This window comes from Nerophis lumbriciformis, linkage group LG02 (assembly GCF_033978685.3).
Source record: "Nerophis lumbriciformis linkage group LG02, RoL_Nlum_v2.1, whole genome shotgun sequence".
NCBI lineage: Eukaryota > Metazoa > Chordata > Actinopteri > Syngnathiformes > Syngnathidae > Nerophis > Nerophis lumbriciformis.
This window is the reverse complement of record NC_084549.2, coordinates 28,704,261-28,720,531: the sequence shown is the minus strand read 5'-3', so window position 1 is coordinate 28,720,531 and position 16,271 is coordinate 28,704,261. Positions and strand designations below refer to the sequence as shown.

The 16,271-nt window shown below is 40.5% G+C and overlaps 1 protein-coding gene and 1 long non-coding RNA gene across 2 annotated transcripts in view; one reads left to right on the top strand and one right to left on the bottom strand.

The window, feature by feature from the left end:
• The window catches only part of LOC133606378 (uncharacterized), a 71,991-nt gene extending 62,052 nt beyond the window's left edge, over positions 1–9,939 (bottom strand). Inside the window, exon 1 of the long non-coding RNA XR_009815237.1 lies at positions 9,474–9,939. This is a non-coding gene — a long non-coding RNA (uncharacterized lncRNA). The remainder of the gene's footprint in view (positions 1–9,473) is intronic.
• Positions 1–16,271, top strand: part of macrod2 (mono-ADP ribosylhydrolase 2) — a 1,158,848-nt gene that overhangs the window by 93,524 nt on the left and 1,049,053 nt on the right. The window lies entirely within an intron of this gene.

Genomic DNA, 16,271 nt, shown 5'->3' with positions numbered 1-16,271 from the left:
AAAAGTTGGTTTTGCATAATAAACGCCACAGACGTCTCAGAGTGCACACAAAGCGGCTCTCTCTCATAGTATCTCCTCCTCTGTTTTCCCCATGCTCAGTCCTCTCACCAATCACGTTGCATTTATAGAATCTCAGGCCATTTCTACACTAAGGTTATCCAGGCTATATTCCACTTAACCTTATCCTTGTCCACACACACACAATGCCACCGTTTAAGACCCCTCCGTCCGCCTACGCATGCGCGAAAAAAAATGCACGCGTCAGTCACTTCTGACCTGGAAGTGTATTCTTACCGTGTTTCAATGTAGCCTATTGCCACATTTCTTTTAACAGTAAACCTTGCTTACCTCACCATCAGCAACTGTTAGACTATTGTAGTGAATCACACCTGAGCCATCATGCATGAATCATATCTTTAATGGATGTGTGAAAGTAAACAATGTAATAAAGAACATTTTACAACAATTGATTTAGATATCTGGTCAGGACACTGTGCTTGTAGGCTGAAATTGGTTTATGATTGATTGATTGAAACTTTTATTAGTACACTGTACAATACAGTACATATTCCATACAATTGACCACTAAATGGTAACACCGGGATACGTTTTTCAACTTGTTTAAGTCGGGGTCCACATAAATCAATTCATGGTGGTCGTACTTGACGGCCGCAACCACTTCATGGCTTCACAATAGTTACGGAGTACAAAACTAGACGTTGAGTAATCGCTCGACATACATCGCGGACAATAACTGATAGGCTCCTTTGCCAGTCCAAATGCATTCTCTGTTTTTCGTAGTACTCCCTCGTCCACGCGAGCCCACATTCTCGTTGTCTCCCCTAAGTAGAATCACAGCTCACCTGGACATTCGAAAGTTCTCTTGCCGTTCCAGTGGCACAACACACTCGTTGATAAACATATCCCACCAGGCTCCTGTTCTTCCAGGCCTTATCCGAAACAGTCGCTCAACTGCTATGTTGCCGTCTGAGATGTGTTGTATCCGAAATAGCTGCAATCGCGCGTTACGATTCCGTTGTTATGAAGCTGGCTGTTCCACATTCTTCCTGACGTCACTTCCTGTGTGGGGAGAGGTCTTTCTGGCGTCACTTCCTCTCCGAACTCAGTTTGTAAACGATCGATGAGTCCATACAAAGCTAAGAGTTGGAGATTCAAGAAATACACGGCGCATTTACCCGTGTAAAAAAATTATCCAAGGAGGGGGACCTTAGACGATGGTTTAGTGTGGCTGATACGGGGCTTAGGCTAAATAATTATTTAAGGACTTATCCGGCTTAATGTAGACAGGGCCTCAGACAGTCACACAGTCTTTTAGCAGGAACGAACAAACACAAACAAAGATATTTTCAAAAATGCCCAAAAAAGTGGCACATCATACGCTATCTTTAATATCAGGTCACACTTACACGCAGTCGAGGAAACTATGTGAATTTTTGTTAATCGCTGAGCGTGTTATATGACGCATGCATGCGCATTATTTTGGCGTAGCAAAAGAAAAATGTTCAATTAAGAACTGATTCTGAATCGAATTGTCATCCCAAAAATCGGAATTGAAAGATTCCCATCCCTTACCAGAACAAAATAATAGCTTTACGTGTACGTTATTCCAAACGCTGCTGGTGACAAGTTTAGGGTCTACCTCTCGCATGAAGTCAGCTAGAATAGGCTCCAGTTCACCTGTTAACCCTAATGAAGACAAGCGGTATAGAAAATGAATGAAGGCATTTTGTCTCTGCTGTAAAAGGTTACAATTCTATCATTGGGTCCTAAGCACACCATTCACCTTCACAATGTTTAGTATTCTAGCTGGACTGGGTCAAGCATGGATAGGCAACCTCACCATTAATTTCACTGCCAGCGTGTGCAATCACCCACCACGGCCCATTTGAGGGCATGAAACAATGGCCGCCACAAAGGTTTCAATTAATCATCCTCAAAGATCATTTGCATTTCTCAAGGATGGGTCAAATGTACGACCAACTTTACATTAAAATCCTGCTTAGTGTAAAATGTGTGCTGGAACGGTAATCAAAATGACAAATCTCTCCAAGCAAGGAAACCAATGGTGATAATATATCTTCTACACTCCGTCAAATACGCATTAAAGCTGATTATATCAAGTTTACTTAGAGACGAGCCCCAGAGCTACAAGAATCTGAACGTGTTTGCTTTTTAATGAAAGGGCCCTAAAATATTTGTCTTTATTGTACACATTAAGAATTAATGGAGGCCATGTGTTTATATTCCTTAGTGGTGACAGATGGTAGGTTTGTGTGTTTAGGGAGTTGCTGAGTGACCTCAGAGGAGCACCTGTCCAAGAATGGACCCGCTGGTGGCTGCGTCTGGCATTAACCTCACTGTGGTGTTCTTCTCTCCTCGCTAGACCCTCACCCTAGCCCTAAGACATCTATAACTTGCCAGCTCCAATCTGTCATCAGGGGATTAATTAAAATGTGACGGAGTAAAAGGTACAAGATCCCTTTGGGGCCCTGGTATACAACATGAATGACATGCTCATGTTTAAGAGCCCACACACAGCGTAAAGTCTGACATGTCACACACTATAGTGTTCAGTCACCTCGGGAGACCTACAAGAAATCACCAATCACGTACATTCTTTGTATTTACTGTATGTGTTGTGCAGTCTTTTATTGACCATATCGTGTTAGACTATTTTGGCTACAATAATTTGTCCCTATAGACCAGTGTTTTTCAACCTTTTCTGGGCCAAGGCACATCTTATTCATTTAAAAATCCCCGAGGCATACAACCAGGAGAAATCATTGAAAAATGAAACTCAGCAGCCGATATTGACAATAAAAAGTCGTTTTCGCAATTGTTGGTTATGAATTCAAACAATAACCAACCATGCATCACTACAAAGTAGGTGTGCTGTCACGACCTGTCACATCACGTTGTGACTTATTTTGAGGTTTTTGACGTTTTCCTGTATGTAGTGTTTTAGTTCTTGTCTTGCGCTCCTATTTCGGTGGCTTTTCCTGTTTTGTTGATATTTTCCTGTAGCAGTTTCATGTCTTCCTTGAACGCTATTCCCCACACCTGCTTTGTTTTGGCTATCAAGACTATTTAAGTTGTGCGGACGCTATCTTTCTATGTGGGGACATTGTTGATCGTCGTGTGATGTACGGATCTACTTTGTGGACACAGTCTGCTCCATGCGCCGTAAGTCTTTGCTGTCGTCCAGCATTCTGTTTTTGTTCACTTTGCAGCGAGTTCAGTTTTAGTTTCGTTTTGCATAGCCATCCCTAAGCTTCAATGCCTTTTCTTAGCGGCACTCGCCTTTTGTTTATTTTTGGTTTAAGCGTTAAATACCTTCTTACCTGCACACTGCCTCCAGCATATTGTGATTACGACAAACCATGTTCCATACATCTACCTGCTGCCACCTACTGATTTGGAAGAGTATTACATGGTTACTCTACCAAGCTCTAGACAGCACAGACACTCAACAACGGCACATTATTTGCAGACTATAATTACTGGTTTGCAAAAAATATTTTTAACCCAATTAGGTGAAATTTCATAATCTCCCACGGCACACCAGACTGTATTTCACGGCACACTTGACAGTGGTTGAAGGACACTGCTATAGTCATATGGCTCATACTGCTGATTCCTATTTGCACAGTGCTCCTGACTTTGACAATGCTGTCATCAAAGTTGCAAATGACCTACTAGCTTTGTTGAATTAAATCAATGCCTCTCACAATATAGGGAGAAAAAAAAAAGAGGTTACTCATTTAGCCCAGGCCCTCTGATGCCTTGGCAAAGAGACAATAGAGAAGAGCAAAGGATGCTAAATGAATTCTCTTGTCCTGTGTGCTGTCCCCGGCTATCAACATAATTTGATTAGTGACCTGTTAACATGAATGTGTGGGGACCTCTCTCCATTCAAGTCCAACGGGGCTCCCGGGGTGAGAGCCCGTGTTAGAGGGCTCAACCTCCTTCCATTGCAACCCTGCCCTTATGTCGTGTATACACCCGACCAGACGACTGAGTGATTAATGAGCTTGTGGTGTCATTGACAAACTTGTGGTGACTTCACACAAAAGGCACCAACAGTGTCACATCAGCACCATTCTGAGCACATTTGCTATTACCGTAGTCTGCAACCAAGGGCAATTTGAAGGAGGTACATGTAGGTTTTAGCCCCACATCGAGTTTACCTTTGTCACAATGACGGCTTCAGTTCATTATCTAATTTACATGCAATTTTCCTGCAAAGCTTTTTAGATGGACTGTAAATCACAGACACTTAAATCTCCCAGCATAATTTGCTCAACGTGCATTTCCTGGCATCTTATGATTTCATTAGCGCATGTAGTGTCCACGTATATGTTTACTGTCAGTCATCTCATGCCAAAGTCAATCTATTAGGATTAGACGGTTTAGATTTGTATGAAGTCAGTAAGGACGTCATAAGTAATCAGATTTTTTAAAGTAAATTTAAAGCCGCCACGAGTAAAACAAAACAAAAAACTAAATATATATAAATATATGCATGTGTATATATATGCATATATGTATATTAATGTATATATATATATGTATATGTATATATGTATACATGTGTATATATGTATATTATATATATGTATTTAATATATGTATATATATATATATATATATATATATATACACATATAAACATATGTGTGTGTGTGTATGTATATGTGTATATAGGGTTGCAACTAACGATTAATTTTATAATCGATTAATCTGTCGATTATTACTTCGATTAATCGATTGATAATCGGATAAAAGAGACAAACTACATTTCTATCCTTTCCAGTATTTTATTGGGAAAAAAAACAGCATACTGGCACCATACTTATTTAGATTATTGTTTCTCAGCTGTTTACACATGTTGCAGTTTATAAATAAAGGTTAATAAAAAAATAAAAAAAAATTGCCTCTGCGCATAGCATATATCAAACGAATCGTTGCCCAGCCCTAATATATATATGTATATATATATATATATATATATATATATATATATATATATATATATATATATATATATATATATATACAATTACAAATTTTAATCATAATTAATCGCACTATTTCTCCGATTAATCACGATTAACTGCATTGTATACGCAAAACCCAATAATGAATTCAAAAGTAGTGTGTAGTGCAGCTTTATTGGAATATTCTCTCATATGAACAAAAGCGCCAAAACATTTGTTGTGCAAACACAATTTAAATCAGTACTTGTTAAACAGTAGCAGTTAAATAGCATATTTTATGAAAATCAACTAAAAAATGTCAATACAAACATTCAAGTTTATTGCCACTGTCAGGGTATTTAAGTTATCCTGTTTGTTATGGAAAATAAATATAATGTACATACAAATCCCTGAGCCACAATCATAACATCCGAACAGGCAATTTCTGAGGTAACAGCAGAAACATTTTCCTCTAATTTTCCTTTCCATAATGCCTCTCCTCTGTTTTCATTATAGACAGAACATGTGAATGCAGCACCCACTTTTCATCAATATAATGCACTGTAACTGCGAGGTAATTATGTTTACCGATCGGTGTCCAGCAGTCCCGACTGAGAGCAACTATAGCTGCACGTTGTAAAGTTGTCACTTTGACAGTCCTCTCCTTTCATACAACTGGTGTATTCTTGGTGCGATGGTGCGTCTTGATGGCGGCTCATACGTGCTGTCACTTGTTGCGATTGGCACAATGTTTCTCAGGTTGGCGTCTTCCACAACACTGATGGGCCTACAGTCTGTAACTATCCACTTCGCTGTGGCATTTGTTAGCTTCTCTTGCTCTGGTTTATCTATACTTCTCCCGCACGCTGCATTTAACGTAGTCTGCCCAAGCCTGGCTCCACTTTCTGCTTTGTTGAATGGTTTGCTCGCATCAACAGTGTGCTTCGCGTTAAGGTGATATTTTAGACTGGAAGTACTCCTGTGATAAGAAAATTCAGCTTGGCAGTGGCTACAAACCACTTTACTTCTGTCAAATCCGCCGCCTTGAAGTACTTTATAATGAAAATGACCCTGTAAAAGTTCTGTTGAGTTACCCTTCTTCTCCATGCTTGTTTTGTTTTCTTCCGCGTTCTCCTTCCTTTTCCGCAGGAGCCAGCAATGGGCGTTAACAAAATAAACGCATGTAAACAACATACGCAAATGCGCGATAAAAAAATTGTCGGCATTAATAGATTGATGCGTTAACTCGAAATTAACGCATTAACTTGCCCACCCCTAATATATATATATATGTATATATATATATATATATATATATATATATATATATATATATATATCAGTGACGTGCAGTCACTAGAGGCAGGTGAGACGGGGCCTCACCTGCCATCATGGAAAGAAAAAAAATGTAAAAAGAAAAACATTTTATTAAATTGTTATATGTATCCAGTGATTATACTATAAAGTTATTTTCCATTTAACTTCACCAGTTTTAGATTATTTTTATTTAAAATCGCTGAATTTTCACATTTGCCGTTCAAATACTGAGAAGAGACGGTGCGGTGAACAGCAGCCAGTTGAGGCACGTCACTGCGTTGTGCCTCAACATGGATTGCGGACTCTGCTAACTGCTGGCCTGCTGTGCAGTGAGACCGTATTGCTATATGAACTATATTATACATTTCCATAGTTTAGTTAGCTGAGGTATATAATGTACAGTGTATTTTGTCAACAACTGTATGTGTGTAACGTATTTCTTGTGCTGAGCGATCATAAAACGGCTGCAAAAGATGCACTGGCTGAGGCTCGCAGTAGTCCCGCCTCCTGCACCCCCGCCGTTGAAAAAACACGGGAGTGTTATATCAACTAAAGCCCACACTTAAACTTTCCACGTGCAAGATTGAATCTATTTAAAAAAGTGATTTAATAAGAAGCCAAAAAGTGCAAAAACAATAATGTTCGTGTTGGATGAGTTGTGAATGACTGCAGGGCCACAACATTACCTAATTCACAACTCCTCCAACACGAACATTATTGTTTTTGCACTTTTTGGCTTCTTATTAAATCACTTTTGTAACCTATTTTTATGGGCTTTCCTCTTTGTGATGTTAAGTTCCTGTTATGCGCTGCTATACAGTATATGCCTTGAGCTCTTATTTTGAAGGTGCTAAGAGCGGAAGTGATGACACAGTGGAGCAGAGGTTTTTGAAAGAAGGTAAATAAAGTGGTCCTCGTGTAAACTGGAGCCTCCGTGTTTGATATTTTGTAGTTTCATACAGTATAGGCGACATTTATAAACCCTCGGTTACACTTTTTTAAATAGATTCAGTCTTGCACGTGGAAAGTTTAAGTGAGGGCTTTAGTTGATAAAACACTCCCGTCAGGGGGTGCATACATCCACCAGAACAGCGGCACATGGACTTCATTTATAAGTAAAGGTAAGACCATAATAACGTTTTTTTTATCAAATGTGCTTTTTTGTGTGCTATAGTTTGTATGTGTAAAGTTAAAGTTAAGTTAAAGTACCAATGATTGTCACACACACACACTAGGTGTAATGAAATTTGTCCTCTGCATTTGACCCATCCCCTTGATCACTCCCTGGGAGGTGAGGGGAGCAGTGGGCAGCAACGGCGCCGCGCCCGGGAATAATTTTTGGTGATTTAACCCCCAATTCCAACCCTTGATGCTGAGTGCCAAGCAGGGAAGAATGCTGGTATGAGCTTTTAAACATAACCCGTTAACTGCTGCCAATCAAATGGTGAATAAGATACTCTTTAGGGTTCATATGTTTGTAAATCTGACTGTGATGAAGTCAGTGCCTCACCAGCCATGAACCTCACCGCACGTCATATATATATGTATATACGCTGTGTGCAGGCGCCAAGTCCTGTTGGAACTTGAAATCTCAATCTCCATAGAGCAGGTCAGCAGCAGGAAGCATGAAGTGCTCTAAAACTTGCTGGTAGACGGCTGCGTTGACCCTGGATCTCAGGAAACAGAGTGGACCGACACCAGCAGATGACATGGCACCCCAAACCATCACTGATGGTGGAAACTTTACACTAGACTTCAGGCAACGTGGATCCTGTGCCTCTCCTGTCTTCCTCCAGACTCTGGGACCTCGATTTCCAAAGGAAATGCAAAATTTGCATGGTTGGGTGATGGTTTGGGGTGCCATGTCATCTGCTGGTGTCGGTCCACTCTGTTTCCTGAGATCCAGGGTCAACGCAGCCGTCTACCAGCAAGTTTTAGAGCACTTCATGCTTCCTGCTGCTGACCTGCTCTATGGAGATGGAGATTTCAAGTTCCAACAGGACTTGGCGCCTGCACACAGCGCAAAATCTACCCGTGCCTGGTTTACGGACCATGGTATTTCTGTTCTAAATTGGCCCGCCAACTCCCCTGACCTTAGCCCCATAGAAAATCTGTGGGGTATTGTGAAAAGGAAGATGCAGAATGCCAGACCCAAAAACGCAGAAGAGTTGAAGGCCACTATCAGAGCAACCCGGGCTCTCATAACACCTGAGCAGTGCCAGAAACTCATCGACTCCATGCCACGCCGCATTAACGCAGTAATTGAGGCAAAAGGAGCTCCAACCAAGTATTGAGTATTGTACATGCTCATATTTTTCATTTTCATACTTTTCAGTTGGCCAACATTTCTAAAAATCCCTTTTTTGTATTAGCCTTAAGTAATATTCTAATTTTGTGACACACGGAATTTTGGATTTTCATTTGTTGCCACTTCAAATCATCAAAATTAAATGAAATAAACATTTGAATGCATCAGTCTGTGTGCAATGAATAAATATAATGTACAAGTTACACCTTTTGAATGCAATTACTGAAATAAATCAAGTTTTTCAAAAAATTCTAATTTACTGGCTTTTACCTGTATATATGTATGTATATATATATGTATGTATATATGTATGTATATATATATGTATGTATATATATATGTATATATGTATGTATATATGTATGTATATATATATATATATATATATATATATATATATATATATATATATATTATACATTCAGGGGGGTAATAAATCAAATGTTTAGTACACAAGGAATTTGACTTGGTCGACTGTACTCTCTTAGATCAAGGCAAGAAACAAAGAAAAACGCAACAACTATGAGAAAGCATAGTACTGCAGTAGCCACTGCGGCGCCATCTTGTTATAAAAAACAAGGGAAACATTAAAGAACACAAAGGACACAAACGACTTTAAAGGACCACGTACACAAGGGGAGAAACACAACAGCACAGAGCTCCTGCAAGAAGCAGCCACTACAGCAGGGCCATCTGACTTTTATCAAAATAATACAACGGCAAGCTAAACTATCAAGACGTGCATACACACACAGAAGTCCCTTTGTTGCTCTCAAAAATGGTAACAACCATAGACCTACAATTATTTCAATATAAAAACAAAAAAAGTTAAAAAGTAAAGTCATTTTTACCTTGCTGTCTGCGAAAGGCAGACAATCTCTCCTTCTTTCCAGGCTGATTTCTTGACTTTTTTGAACCCATATTGAGTAAGTAAAATAGACACTTGGTGAATGGCGACAAAAGAAACACAAGCTGAAGCACTGAGAAGTGGCCATCGAGTATTGGACTGTATAAAACGGATGTGACGTAGGAGGCTGCACCTCTCCAAGATGGCCGTGCCCTTTATGTGCTGTACTGCACAGGATGTGATGTCATCAAAATGGCAGCGCCCTAAAGCTTCAAGCGGCACACAAAATAAATGAATGAATGAAGCTTTCGTACACTGAAACATTTTTCGCACTCAGAGGCATATTTGTTGTGATCAAAAGGTTTGTTAACCGAAAAAGTCGCAAATAGAGGTGTTCGTAAGTAGAGGTTCCACTGTACATTAAGATTTTGCGATACACCTTCACCTTCTAGGTGATGTTTCAATCCACTGCATTCATGTTCCGCAAAACATCGACTACGATATTTGTTTTAAAATTGCGAGTTTAAGGTCTGAGCAACAGGCTTCCATCGTTAATCAGCACGCTAACACAGTGGTGTGTGTGCTACAGGAGCGAGAAACTCATTGAGGAGTACATAATTAACGGTGAGTATTCGTTTCTACAGAGTTAGGTGAATATATGACTAAGGCCCTGTTTACACTAACCCAGATAAGGTTATCCAGGGTAAATCTCACCTAACCTTATCCGTGTCCACACACAACAATGCCACCGTTTAAGACCCCCGCCCCCCTCCGTCCGCCGGCGCAACGCGACCTATCCAGTGTTGAGGTATTTCAATGAACTAGAATCCAGTGTGCTGTGGGGCCCTATTGTAGTGACTCACACCTGACATCATACATTAATCAAATCTTTAATCGACATGAGAAAGTAAACAATGCGATAAAGAACATTTTACAACAATTAATCTAGCCAGAGAATACCCAAAGTATTGTTGTTGTGAGTTGACTGCGTCGTTGGGGTATTCTTTCGGGAGATATGGCGTCAGGGGATAAGTTGGGTCACCCCAAAGAAAAACGGACCAGATCTTCATCTTCCAGCAGTTGTTTGGGACACGAGGGGATGGTTCCATCTTTCAGCTACGCGCTAATGGCGGAGTTAGCAAAGATGCATGCATCATGCACGCTGCATGGCCATTTCACAGTCACATTCGTAAAGCAATATTTGTAGTCACACACTGGCTGTACCACATCAACGAGAGGAAGGGACAAAGTTTTTCGCTAAGTAGAATCACAGCTGACCCGGACATTGGAAACATCTCTTCGCCCGTTGCCTTCTCTTAAGGCATTGATTTGTGATTTCCAAAAGCGCCTGTACATGTACAAAAAGGAGAAACACGGGCATGTCTGGATGATCCGCCTCCATCTTTGTTATGAAGCTGGTTGCGGCGCGTTCTTTCTGATGTCTCTTCCTGTGTTGGCGCAATCTTTCTGGCGTCACTTCCTCTCCGAACTCAGTTTGTAAACGATCAATGAGTTCATACAAAGCTAAGTGCTTTGTATGGTTCAAGAAATACACGGCGCACTTAGCTGTGTAAAAATTTGTCCGAGATGGGGAACCTTAAACGCTGGTTTAGTGTGGCTGAAATGGGGCTTTGGCTAAATAATTATTCGTTCAAGGGGTTAAACGACTTAGTGTAGACATGGTCTAAGCCCCCTACACTAAGGTTATCCAGGGTAAATCCCACCGCAACGCGACCTAGTAGGCATGCTCGAAAAAAATGCGCGCGTCATAGTCACCTCTGACCTGGAAGTGTATACTTACCCTGTGTTTCAATGTAGACTATTGCCACATTTCTTTTAACAGTAAACCTTGCTTACCTCACCATCAGCAGCTGTTAGACTATTGTAGTGAATCACACCTGAGCCATCATACATGAATCATATCTTTAATGGACGTCTGGAAGTAAACAATGTGATAAAGAATATTTTTACAACAATCAGATATCTGTTCAGGACACTGTGCTTGGAGGCTGAAATTGGCGGCTGTACTTGACGGCTGCAACCACTTCATGGCTTCACAATAGTTATGGAGTACAAAACTAGACGTTGAGTAATCGCTCGATATACATCGCGGACAATAACTAGTAATAGTCTGCATTGCCAGTCCAAATGTATTCGCTGTTTTTCGTAGTCTGTCGTTGTCTCCCCTTCGACGAATGGACAAAGTTTTTCACTAAGTAGAATAACAGCTGACCTGGACATTTGAAGATTCAAGATTCAAGATTGTTTATTGTCATATGCACAGTTAAACAGACAGTTTGCCGTACAATGAAAATCTTACTTTGCTAGTCCACCCTTCAACAAGTCACACGGTACTTAGCTAAAAAAATAAAAAAATAAAATGTATATACAAGGCAGAGTAAGTAACATAACATTATTGCACATTCTGATTGACAGTTCTCTTGCCGTTCCTCTGACACAACACACTCGGTGACAAACATATCCCACCAGGCTGCCGTTCTTCCAGGCCTTATCCAAAACCGTCGCTCAACCGTCTATGTTGCCGTCTGAGATGTGTTGTATCCGAAATAGCTGCAATCGCTCGTTTGCTTCTCTTAAGGTATTCATGTGTGATTTCCACACGGGCATATCTGGATGACTCGCCTCCATCTTTCTGACGTCACTTCCTCTCCGAAATCAGTTTGTAAATGATCGATGAGTCTATACAAAGCTATGAGCTGGAGATTCAAGAAATAGACGGCACACTTACCCGTGTAAAAAATTGTCCGAGGAGGGGGACCTTAAATGCTGATTTAGTGTGGCTGACACGAGGCTTAGGCTAAATAATTATTAGTTTAAGGGGTAGTGTAGACATAGCCTAAGTAAATATACACTTGCTGTTTTATGTCAATTTTGGGTGTTTAGGGGGTTGCCCTTGTCGACTGCAGTAAATTCAGCATATTGGGCTGTTCATCCGAGTTTATAGGCTAATCTTCCTCATTCGGTTTGAAACCAAAATATCCCCACAACGGGACTTTTGGCTTTTCAATCATCTTTTTTCCTCCTAATTTTTATTACCTTGTAGTACTTGCGGTCTGAAACTAGCAGTCTCACCTCCACTCACAGAGACAAAGATTGTAGATGACTGACACAATGGTTTACTACCTTCATTTAACTCTGCTGTTGAACGATTGCACTCGGGTGCTGAAAATGATGCAAAGGATGAAACCTCTTGCACCCTGTTTGGAAGCAAGAGATGAAAGAAACACACATAGACATGGCAATTTATCGATGCCGGCAAAGTTATCCAGTTCATTTAAATTTATAGTTTATTTGATTTATTGATTATCGGCCCAGGTCGAGGTGGAACAACGCAAACGTTCCCTGTATCCTACATCAATACTTCATTTTTCTGACAGTTTTAGCATGACCTCAGTTGGAATTAATGAGCCATCTTGCAACGTTCCCTGTGTTTTTGTTTTCACTACAGACATTGCCCCGAGCTAAGAGTTGCTCTTAATGACACCTGGGTGAATGTGTCATTACTTGTATTTGGTCTAACTCACACAGCACAAAGGGAAACAAGTGCAATGTTTTCCCAAATATGTTTTTAAATGTTATTTCCAACTTTGCTGTGAATTTTGCCAAAAGATTGATAGCTGTTTACCACTCCAGTATTGAGTTGTGTTTGAGAATGTCTTGACACAGGTTGAAGTAAAGTTTTTTTTCAATATTTACAATTTGTTACAACATGCTAGCATGCACATGCATTAGCAAAGAAAAACACAGGGTCAATTTTATTTAATCACTATGTTAAATAATAGGTTACCCATTTTATAAAGTCCTTGTTTTTAAGTGCATGCGTTATATAACATGCACAGACAATTAACAAAACTAAAGTCCATAAGTGTGCGCTGATTTTAAAGAAACAGAGGTGGTAAGTGTGGTTACGTTTTCTACCTTGGACAAAATGTGCATGACGGCTAGAGACTGTATTTTCATGTTGACATATATTTTTTTTAACACCACTTGTGTTAATGACTTTTTTTTACACTGGTGTGGAGGAAATGTGTCTTTTAAAAAGCATCTTTCTATTTAAAGAGTTATTTATCCGACAATCAGAAAGTCCGCAAATACGTTGTGACTGGTGCCCAGAAAAGGGAAATAACTTTATTGTCACTGCAGAAGTACAACATATATATATATTTTTTTGCACAAACCCGAGCAGACATACATTGTAATGGGAGCAGGAACCCTGATGAGTCGTCACTTACGGCACCCCGTAAAAGGTGGGAAAAAGGTGTGTGTGTGTGTGGGGGGAGGGCGAAATGTTCTGGTGGGCTGGTGGTCCCAGACTGGGACCAAGAAAATTTAAAAGCTCAGTAGCCACGATACGCACACATACACTACACATGTTACGGCACAGAAACCACTAGACTTGCAACAGGAGGGGGGGTGTTTGGAGGCGAAGATCCTCCTTTTCTGGCACTGCTCCAGCCATCCGTCGCCCCTAAGGAGTGAAGCGGTGGCAAAGACATGGGGTATATGTGCATATGCACCCATGGTCCATGTGGTGTGTGTGCTTGTGTGTGTGTGTGTGTGTGTGTGTGTGTGTGTGTGTGTGTGTGTGTGTGTGTGTGTGTGTGTGTGTGTGTGTGTTATGTCTGTAGGCCGGGACTCGCTCTGCAGGCACGGCGAACAGAGTTCAGCTCCCCAGGTGTTGTTGATAGGGAAGGAGTTGGTTTTGTCTTCGCTGCAGAATGAGTGCAGGAAAAAGAGAGGTAGAGATAAAATCCAAGAAACCAATTTTGTGTGCACACTGACAGAGTTGTGCTTGTTCGTTTAAAAAAAAAAGTGATTGTTGATTGACAATCTCCCCGTTGTCCTTTTAACATCAAAAGACTACAACATTTTGCACACAAAAACAACAGAATCTGGGAGATGTGGAACTTCAGTCGGGATGTTTGTAGATAAGGACACTTTCTGGGAAGTGTGAGAATGTGTCCCAGCATGCTTTGTTGTCTTTACAATTATAATTTGTGTCTGTATTTTTCTTCAATGTGTTACTTTGTCGTTTTTAGTTGTGTACAGTTAAATTATTGTTACTTTTGTTGACAATCTGACACTCATAGTAAGACTGGTTAGTGCCATGCATCCTAATAATACCACTGTGGCCGCTTCAGTTATTTGAATTACATAAGATGTTGATATGGTGGAGATGCTATAGTCATTTTGGAGTCATGATTGCTGAAGTTTGCCATCTAGGCTAAAATCACGTAGATATTAAAATGGCCCCGAGGCCAGATGAAGTACCTCCTGCAGACCTGGATTTTTACACCTTTGCGTTATGTATGCCTGTCATGGGAGATCATGATACATGCATGGTCATGCTTTTAGAATAGGCAGCGGGTTAAGTTGAATGGTTGGATTTAGATTTCTGACATTGACCTGTCTCTGTTAGTCATTGTCTTGAATATTTGTGAGAATAATTCTGCATAAACAATAGATGCAAATTGTTGAGAACACAGTATCATTGTTTCTCTTGATTTTCAAGATTCTAAAAGCTCAAATATTCCCCATGATCTTTTATTTGCTTAGTGATATTGCCAGGGGAAAAAAGAGATTGCCAAGCATCCCAAGAAAAAAGTGAAGAGTTAGATTCGGAGACATTGCCAGATGTTAGTTTAAGCCGAGTGTTGTGTGCCATCGTATTTATAGACGCACACGACTTTTACTTGAACACGTTATACACAGCTCAAGCTTAGGATTACAGTGGCTTAGATCATTTGATCCCACAATGGGTCGAGTGCATCGTTGGATTGAAATGAATTCATTTAACTCTTATTCAAAAGTTTAAGTATTCCTCCCCTCGCCTCATTCCCTTTTCCTTCTTTTTGGATTCTTGGATTCCAGAAGAGAAATCGTTGCCTTTCTCTGCAGACCCAGTCCCATTTTGCTCCCCTCAATGTGGGAGGAAATGATTTGTAGGAACAGATTCTTCTCACACAGAGATCATCTGGCTGTGTGTCACAGGCACACCAATGACTACAGCTTTTAATTAATCCCACATACCACCACCCCTGACCATTCTTCCTTTCACCCTAATTTCTCCTCTTAACTTTTTCCCCCCCATTTGTCTAACTGTGTGTGTTTGGATTCGAGTGAGTGGGGTAGCATTCTCTATGCAGCCTCCCAGCTCGCACCATTTTCATGGTGCCAGGATCATACTGCTGCCACTTTCCCACTCCTCAGAGTGTGAGATATGCTGGCATCTGTGTAGATAATATGATTTAAACCCTCCAATGCTTGTGCTGCCAACTCTGTCATACAAAGTCAAGCTTGTCGTATAAAGAAGAAACATGCTATTTATTACAAGGTGTCTGTCCGATTGCAACATGATTTAGCTCTCTTGTGTTAGGTCTAAACAGACGGCCATTATTATTATTTTTTTTTTTTTTACCTTAGTGTAATATTAAAGAAAAATCACCGGCTGAAGTGTTATTCCCTAAACAATTGCTTTTGGGAATTTTTGTATTGTACTGTATTAGGGTTGTACGGTGTATGTCAAACTACTTCCATAACGTAAATGACCGCCATAACCACAACACCAGGGGGAGCTCCACAAACCACGTCAAACCCAGATTCCGATCTAACAAAGGTCTTAACTCATTCTCCTTTTATGCCACATCAATATGGAATGCACTCCCAACAGGTGTAAAAGAAAGTGCATCTCTACCCTCCTTCAAAACCACACTAAAAGAACACCTCCAGGAAGCCTAACCCCCCGCCCCCACCACATCCCACCTCCCCGGATTGTAAATAA